The 9,177-nt window shown below is 43.7% G+C and overlaps 1 pseudogene; it reads right to left on the bottom strand.

The window, feature by feature from the left end:
• Window positions 1-7,588: 7,588 nt before the first annotated feature.
• Window positions 7,589-8,860, bottom strand: LOC101148375 (keratin, type I cytoskeletal 18-like; annotated as a pseudogene).
• Window positions 8,861-9,177: the final 317 nt, after the last annotated feature.

The raw sequence follows: 9,177 nt of genomic DNA on the forward strand, positions 1-9,177 counted from the left end.
ACACAAAACACACGGCTAAACAATGATTCAAATTATCACGAACTTCTCACTTGAAACTGACAGAGACGTCGGTAAAACACTGAAAGTGCTGGAACAGAAAGCTATCAACCAAGAATTCCACATGCCGAGAAAATAAACTTCAAGAATGAAGGCAATATAATGGCATTTTCAGAGGAAAGGAAATAATTGCCAGTCTGGAAGTCTATACCAGTGAAAATATCCCTAAAGAAAGAGTGAAATAAAGGTGTTTTAAGACAAAGAAACGTTGAAATAATGTATTGCCAGTAGATCTGTACCAAAGGAAATTCTAAAGAGGGTTCTTGGAGAAGATGAAAAGGATCTCAAATGGAGCTGAGAAATGCAGAAAGAATTAAGAGCCACAGAAAAGGTATGTGGGTAAACATAAATGAATATATAATGTAAAAATTGTAATAATCATGTCATGGCAGTTAAAATATACACAGAATAAATATAAATGACAATAGTAATAAAAATCAGAAGTCAAATGAAGTTAAAGTGTTCTAAGGTCCTTGAATTGCTTGGGTGGAGGTAAAAGTACTGTTTTACATGTAGTGTAATCTAACCTCTGCCAGTCAGACCTCCCCTTCAAGACTTAGGGACTTACTCCCTCAGCTGTCACCTCTCTTTAGGAGTTGCCATCAGCTGAAAAGGGCCACCTTGCCCAGTGACAAGCCCCCTTCCCAAGGCGGCCTACATCCAATAACTGCTCAATGTGTGGATATAAAAGCCTGGCCCCTCACCCAAACTCAAGACAATGCTGAAAAGCCATCCCCACTTCCAAGGTTCCCTGGAGAGAGCTTTAGTCTTTCATTCTAATTGCAGCACAACCCAACTTCTCTCTTTAACAAACCTGCTTCCTTTCCTTCCCTTCCACTGGTGTTAAGCCAAGAACATTTCCCCCAGTAAACTTTCTGAACAATAACTACATCTCAAAGTCTGTCTCCTGGGAGATCCAACCTGAAACAGTATATTAGACTTTCATAAGTCTAGGAGATATGTTTAAATTCTAGGATAACCTCTAAAAGAGTACAAAAACAAAATGTAAAATTAGCAAACTAAAAGAGGGGAAAAGTAGAATAATAAAAAATAATCCAGGCTGGGCATGGTGGCTCACGCCTGTAATCCCAGCACTTTGGGTGACTGAGGTGGGTGGATCACTTGAGGCCAGGAGTTTGAGACCAGCCTAGCCAACACGGCAAAACCCTGTCTCTACTAAAAATACAAAAATTAGCAAGGCATGGGTGGTACATGCCTGTAATTCCAGCTACTCGAGAGGCTGAGGCACAAGAATTGCTTGAACCTGAGGGGAGGAGGTTTCAGTGAGCTGAGATCGTTCCACTGCACTCCAGCCTGAGCAACAGAACAGAGACTGTCTCAAAAATAACAGTAGTAATAATAATAATAATAATAATAATTCAAAAGAAGGCAAGAAAGGAGACAAAAGGGAACATAGAACAGGTAGGAAAGAAACAAATTAACCAGATGACTGTTAAACTTGTGAAAAGACACTTAACCAGTAATAATCAAGAAAATGCAAATTAAAGCAATACCATTATTCATCCATGAGATTTGGAAAGATTTAAAGAATGATACCATCCAGCACCAGCAAGAATTCCAGATTATGGACTCTTTCATATATTGCTAGTGGGAATGCAAACTGTTACCACCATTTGTAAAAGCAACTTGGTAATATATATTTAAATTAAATATTCATTGACCCTTTGTAGCAGAAACTATTCAAAAAATTGTTTCCTTTTGTTCTGGGCACACCTACACTACATTTTCCAGATTCCTCTGTAGCAGACAACTGAGTCCTAGCTCAGGTATGACACTACATTCACTTGTTGAAGGTGGCGAAGGTGGCAAAGCCCCTGTGGCCTGAACCCGGAGTGATTATGTGTAGCAGAGACCTCTGAGTACCTGAAACTAATGTGGACTATTTTACTTTTATTATGTTTGAAATATGATATATTCTAGGGTCTATTTGTTATAGCAGTTAGCTTACTCTAACTTATATCCTTTGACCCAACAATATTACTTACAGGCATCTGTCTTTAGAGGTAAAAGTATGGAATACATAAGACCCTTTGTGTAAGGAAACATATGACCAGAGCAACCTGAATGTTCATTAGTAAGAGAAAAGGGTTGCATCAGTTATAATACATCCATACTAAGGAACATGATGCAGCTATTAGGAGTTATCTCTGTGCCTACTGACCTGGAGAGACTACCATAATGGTTACGGGGGAAAAAACCAACCTGATATAAATGCTTAATATAATTTCTTTTGTAAGAAAAGAGAAACTGACCCCAAAAAAATGGCATATACATGTGTGCATATATTTGCATGAGGATGGAGAAAGGTATGCAAAAATGTGAATCAAGTTTTTAACATTAATTATCTCGGGGATGTAAGAATGAGCAAATACAGGCTATGGGAAAGAAAAAATGAATAACAGAATGGAAGCCTATCTCAGTGTAATATTGAATGAAAGCGTAGAATATAAAATTGAATCATTAAGTATTAAATCAAATATGTAAAAATTAAATATATATGTAGGTAGAGAAGGTAATATCAACTTATATAAAATTCACTTTTGTCTTAAATGTTAATATTTTAATGTTACTTTTATAATTTAAGAAAACTGAAAAAAAAAAAGGAACAGGTTTAACCCCTACCTGGACTGGGCTTTTGATGCCACATAGTGACCATTTTTTAAAACTGACCAGCCTGGATTTGAGACTATGTACTGGTGTTGGGGTTGCACGAGTGTCTTGTTGAGCCCAAAAGTCCACAATCACTATGAGGATGCAGTTTTCCCTGAAAAAAAAAAAAAAGTCCCCATAGTCAGTCATCCCAGCTAGAGTTGAAACCTGCAATAGGAAATGAAGGCGTGAGAGGCAAGCCTTAGACTAGAATAACTTCTTAAACTTTAATGTTCTTAGAAATTGCCTAGAAGCCTTATTAAAATACAGATTATATTTCAGTGGGTCTAGGGCAGGGCCTATGATTCTGCATTTCTCATAACTTCCCAGGTGATGCTGATGCTGCCTGTCCTTGGACCACACTTTGCACAGCCCAAGGACTAGTGTGAGGGAAATCTTTCTACTCTCTCTGGGGGCAGAAGCAGGGTACAGGGAGCAGGGGGCGAGGGGTTAGCTAAGTTGCCCCAGACAAAGCAGTAGTAAGACTGGGAGCTAGGCTGCCAAGACACCCTGAAGATGGCCTGAGCCATGCATGCCTCAGCTGCGAGCTACTGTGCATATGCACTTCCCCTCCATCAACCTCGAACCTTCTGGGAAGTCTTGTTAAAAGTTACATCCCAGGCTCTGCTGCATTGTCAGGAATTACAAGTGATAATTCCTGGAAAGACTAATCCCATGCTTATAATGAAGTGTCAACAGTAACAGCTGGGTCTGTTTCCCCTGAGGTCAATATAGTGGTTGCAAAGGTCTCCCCAGCAGGAGGAGCCCTGGTGACCTCTGTTCAGGTGGTATGAGGAGCAGAAGCTGCCAAATAGCACCCTTGATGGGAGAAGAACTGAGGCTATTTCTGAACAGGGAACCACACTCTGGCATGTCCACCAAATAAAAATGAACCAAGCTAAAATGGCTTAAGCAATAAAAGGGGGTTATTTTTTCAGGTAACAAAGAGTCTGGAAGTCAAGCAATTTCAGAGTTGGGTGGTTCTCAATCCAATGACACCATTAAAGACCCAGGGACTTTCTGTCTTTCTGCTCTCCTCTCCCAGGCATGTTGGCTTTTGTCTCAGGCTGTCCCTTCTGTGGCCAGATGACTGTGGATATTTTAGGCATCACAAGCTCACACAACACGTAAGACAGAACACCCCTTCCTTGTATCCCTGGCAAAGATAACTTTCCCAGAAGCACCCTGTTTCTCCAGTCCTCCTTGCAACTCATGAGCCAGAATTGTACTACATGCCAAGTTCCTCTACCAACAGGGAAACAAGATTCCCTTGCTTGGCTTACAGGAATAAGATGCTCTCTCTTTATGTGAGTGGGGTCTAAGCTTCCTGAACAATGCAGCTGCCTGATACCCAAACAAAACTGTGGTCTGTGAGCAGGAAAATACCTGGACTGGGGACATGTACTGGTGTTGGGGTTGGATGGGGGAATGAATTTGGGAAAAGCAGACAGTGGTGTCTTCCATTCCTGAAAAACACCCATAAATACATGGAAGGTTCTTTGAGGGGTGTTACTTTCTATCAATAAAGGCAGTAGGTGGTCAAGACACCATCCTGCAGTCATAAATCAACCCTGAAAGACAAAGGAGAAGAAAAGCAAGGAAGTGGATAGAGATCAAGTTTTACTAAGAACTACAAAGATCCAAACAAAAGGCCCCATGTGAACTATGCACATTCCTACTTCAGTGCTTTTACCTGTGCAGTCTGAACTGCCTCACCCCTACACACACACACACACACATACACACACACACCTACCTGGCACACTCTCTTGTCTTTTATCACAGACCTTCATTCCCTCCATTTCAAGTCTGTCACACCTCAGAAACTTCTCAAACTAGTCCAGCCTACAATAATTTATCCATTCTCTGTATTCCTTGAGTATTTGTAGTCTATAACACACATGCTGTCATTTAACTATAGTGTGCATATTCTGGAACTATTAGTTTATATACATGATTATAACAGGATGTTAAAATGGAACTCTTTCTAACTCCTCTAGGGCACCTGGAAAATAGGTGTCAGCTATCCTCACTTTCCAAAGCAAGATGTTAAACCATCTATGCAAGAATCCCAAGGAAAAGGTCTCACAATTTTGAATGTTCTCACCACAAAGAAATGATGTGTTTGAGGTGATGGATATGGTAATTATCCTGATTTGATCATTACACAATGTATACATGTATCAAAACATCACACTGTGCTCCATAAATAAGCACAATTATTGTGTCAATTAAAAACAAAATAAAACTTCTAAAAAATGGGGAAAAAATGGTCTGAGAAACAGTTTTGTGACCATTGTCCTTAATGGTATAAAATGTTGAAATTGAGCAACCTGGGAAATAGATGTTTTCATTCTCCTATTAGTGTGCTTTCTGTCTTAATGTCCCCTTACAGGATTGGATTCAACTGCAAGTGAAAGAAAACACAAAACAAATGACTTCTAAGAGAAAGAACTGTATTCCTCTCTCATGTAAATATCTAAAGTAATGGCTCAAGGCTGATATGGTGAATCTATCCACATTCCCACCAGTAAGAAAGTTGAAAGGAGAAAGGTCTAAGTCCTTTTAAGGATACTTCCTGAACACTGCACACACAGTCTTTACAGCCCACTGGCCAGAACCGAGTAACATAACTGACCCCAGTTACAAGGAGGACTGGGAAATGTAATCTTTATTCTGAAAAGCCACATGCCCAGCCAAAAGTCTAAGGCTACATCACTGTGGAAGATACAGTGAGGAAACTAGGTGTTTCTTCCATAATCCACCTCTTTTTTTTCTTGAGATAAGGTCTCGCTCTGTCACCCAGGCTGGAGTGCAGTGGCATCATCATTGCTCACTTCAGCCTCAACCTCTCAGACTCAAACAATCCTCCCACCTCAGACTCCCAAGTAGCTGGAACTACAGGTTAACATCACTATGCTCGGCTACTTTTTAGTTTTTTGTAGAGAGGGGATCTCACTATGCTGCCCAAGCTGGTCTCAAACTCCTGGGCTCAAGCAATCCTCTCTCCTTGGCCTCCCAAAGTTCTGAGATTACAGATATGAGCCACTGTGACTAGCCCCACAATCTACCTCTTTAACCCTAAAAATACCCATGTGCACCCATCTTGAAATACATAGAACATACCCATCCTTTCCATAAAAGAAGGCAATGACCCAACCAGTAACTGCATTCAGCTTAAATCCAGACTGTATGACTGGTGCCCAGTCCTCTCCATCAGGCCCAGATGCAGCTCTTAGTGGTCAGGTGATCTATACGCTAATAGTAAGTTATCTTCCCATCACATGCCTAAAATTAAAATGGTAGAGAAGAAACAAGATAATAACAATTTCTAAAGACTCCCATTTGGAAATGGGGAGAAGGGGAAATGCCCAGAAGTCGCTGGCCCATAACTATTATCATATCCCACTGGGCAGGAATAGCAAAGGCTCCTGTCCTTGATAGTGAAGTCGCTTCCTTGGTTGGACACTCTGGCAGCTTCTCACTCTCCTTTCTGAGAATAATTCCCTTGTCCATTGGCCCTGGCTTTTCCCTCTCCTTTATCCATCATCCTCTTGACCACATCTGAAATGGGCCTTGGAGGGCACACACAATCTCCTTTCCCACACTCTTCCTGCTAATGCAGCTTCTGGAACACAGGCATTACTCTACAGATTGCTGCTCACAGGCTTTTTTGTTTCCAATATGATTCCCTCAAAATTTTAGTAGGCTTCCAGTTTATCTGTTTCCATGTGTGAAAAACCACAGACAACAATGTCATCTAGACACAGCTTTTAAGCCTGAAGTCTCAGGCTCTTTACTTACTGGCCAGTGTTTGGCCACACCTCTCTCTCTCTCAACATAGTAGCAACTGAAACAAAAGGTTTGCTAAGATTTGATTTTTGCAGCCAGCTAAGCTGATTCCCATGGTGGCAGAGAACTCTTAAAGTAAATTGCTTGAAGAGGGTTTGGGGCCACAGTACTACATGTTAGCAAGGCTGCCATTTTGCAGCCACCTCTTGGGGCTGCTTCAAGTTGGGGTACAGACACAGTTAGCTTAATTAATACTTCAAATACCTCCAAATTGCTAGACTCTCAGTCAAATTAGAGTGCAGGCTACATCACAGAGCACCTCCCCTAGCAAAGTGACATTTCCTTCCACATCTGCTTGTGGACTAACTAGCTCTCAGCTGAATTCAACTCTCTCCTGTAGGACTTTGCTAAAAGCAGCAAAAAGCTGCCCGACCACCAATATTCTAGCCTTTTTCTACTATTTTCACTAACACGTGGTCTGCCTTTCGAGGTATAGCAGATGCAATTCGACCTAATGTTTTGCTACCATCTAATGGGGGTGACCCTCTTCCTATTCTGCAACATCTATGTTTCTGCAGCCTATCATCTTCCCAAGCTAATGCTCAGCACTCCATTTCAAGACAAAATTCTGAATTACTTAGTATTAGGTTCAGTTGTGTCAGACAACCCATAACAATAGTGGATTTGTTTGTGGGTTTTTTTGTTTTTTTTTTTTTTAGATGGAGTCTCACTCTGTGGCCCAGGCTGGAGCGCAGTGGTACAATCCTGGCTCACTGCAACCTCTGCCTCCCTGGTTCAAGTGATTCTCCTGCCTCAGCCTCCCAAGTAGCTGGGACTACAGGCACACGCTGCCATGCCCAGCTAATTTTTTTGTATTTTTAGTAGAGACAGGGTTTTACCTTGCTAGCCAGGATGGTCTTGATCTCCTGACCTCGTGATCCACAAGCCTCGGCCTCCCAAAGTGCTGGGATTACAGGCGTGAGCCACTGCACCCAGCTTTTTTTTTTTTTAAACCTCTGAACTTTTCATCGGCCTCCTCCTCCCCAAAGGGTCCCCGGGTTCTGCTGACTTAATGTCTCAGAACTTTGGTGTCGTTGGTCTCAGACCCCACTTTGCCATCCACTATCCGGCGGGTGGTGGTCTTTTGCATAGTTTGCATGGAGTTGATGCTGTCCAGGGCATCGCTAAGATTGAAGTCCTCACCATCTTCCAGCAGGTGGTGGTAGGTGGCGATCTCAGCCTCCAGCTTGACCCTGATGCTCAGCAGGGCCTCGTACTCCTGGGCCTGGCACTGTCCCTCTGCCCAGGTCTGTGCCAGCTCTGACTCCAGGTGCAGCAGGATCCTGTTGAACTGCTCCATCTGCAGGGCATAGCGGGCCTCCACCTCCCTCAGGCCATTCTCCAAGCTAGCCTTCAGATTTCTCACGGAGTCCACGTTGATCTCCAAGCAGCTCCATGAGCATCATCTCAGCAGCTCCAACCTCGGTGGACTGCATGGTGACTACCGTGATACTCTCCTCAATCTGCTGAGACCAGTACTTGCCCAGCTCCTCTTGGCTCTTCCGAGCCAGCTCGTCATATTGGGCCCAGATGTCTGCCATGAGCTTGGCAAGGTCCTGAGATTTGGGGACATCTACCTCCACAGTCAACCCAGAGCTGGCAATCTGGGCTTGTAGGCCTTTTATTTCCCCTTCTTCGTTCTTCTTCATGAAGAGCAGCTCCTCCTTGAGAGCCTCGATCTCTGTTTCTAGCTGCAGCCAAGTGACATTGGTGTCATCAATGACCTTGCGGACCCCATAGATGTCGCTCTCCATAGACTGGCGCATGGCCAGCTCTGTCACATACTTGACTCTAAAGTCATCAGCAAGATGGGCATTGTCGACTTGCAGAACGATGCGGGCATTGTCCACAGTATTTGCTAAGATCTGAGCCCTCAGGTCCTCCACGGTCTTGAAGTAATGGCTCCAGTCTCTGACTTGGGGTCCCTTCTTCTCCAGGTGCTCCTGGATTTTGCTCTCCAGCTTCCGATTCTTGGTATCCAATCTCCTCACTCTGTCCAGGTAGGAGGCCAGGCAGTCATTCAGGCTTTGCATGATCTCCTTCTTGTTCTGGATGTCTCCCATCCTGCCAGAACCCTGGCCATCCCCACGGCCAGGGCCCCAGACCCCATGCCACCCCGGAAGCTGGTGGAGGGGGACATGGAGATCTGGGAACCAGAGCCCCCAGCCCCTACAGAGATACTGGTCATGCTGCTGACTGGCCGCGCGTCTTAGCTGGGCACCTGGACAGAGCCCAGGGACCGGTAGTTGGTGGAGAAGGTGGAGCAAGTGGTGAAGCTCATACTGTCCAGGGAGGAGACAGAGAGGACAGGACTCAGGCTTTACCAGTGACAAATAGTGGGTTTTACAAGATGGAAGTTTATTTCTCTCACACATGCAAGTTTCAGTAGTCAGTGTGTGTATGACTCATCAGGGGCCCAGGCTGCTTCCTGCCTACTGCCCAACCTCCTCAACATGCTGCTCCCACTTCTGCGACCAAGATCTCAGCCAACTGCCTTCCATCCAGTGGGAAAGCGGGTTGAGAAGAAGGCCATGCCATCTCCTTTTAAAGATATTTCCTGGAAGTTGCTTACACTGCATGTACCCAATATGCCATTGA

Source organism: Gorilla gorilla, chromosome 12 (assembly GCF_029281585.2).
Source record: "Gorilla gorilla gorilla isolate KB3781 chromosome 12, NHGRI_mGorGor1-v2.1_pri, whole genome shotgun sequence".
NCBI classification, from domain to species: domain Eukaryota; kingdom Metazoa; phylum Chordata; class Mammalia; order Primates; family Hominidae; genus Gorilla; species Gorilla gorilla.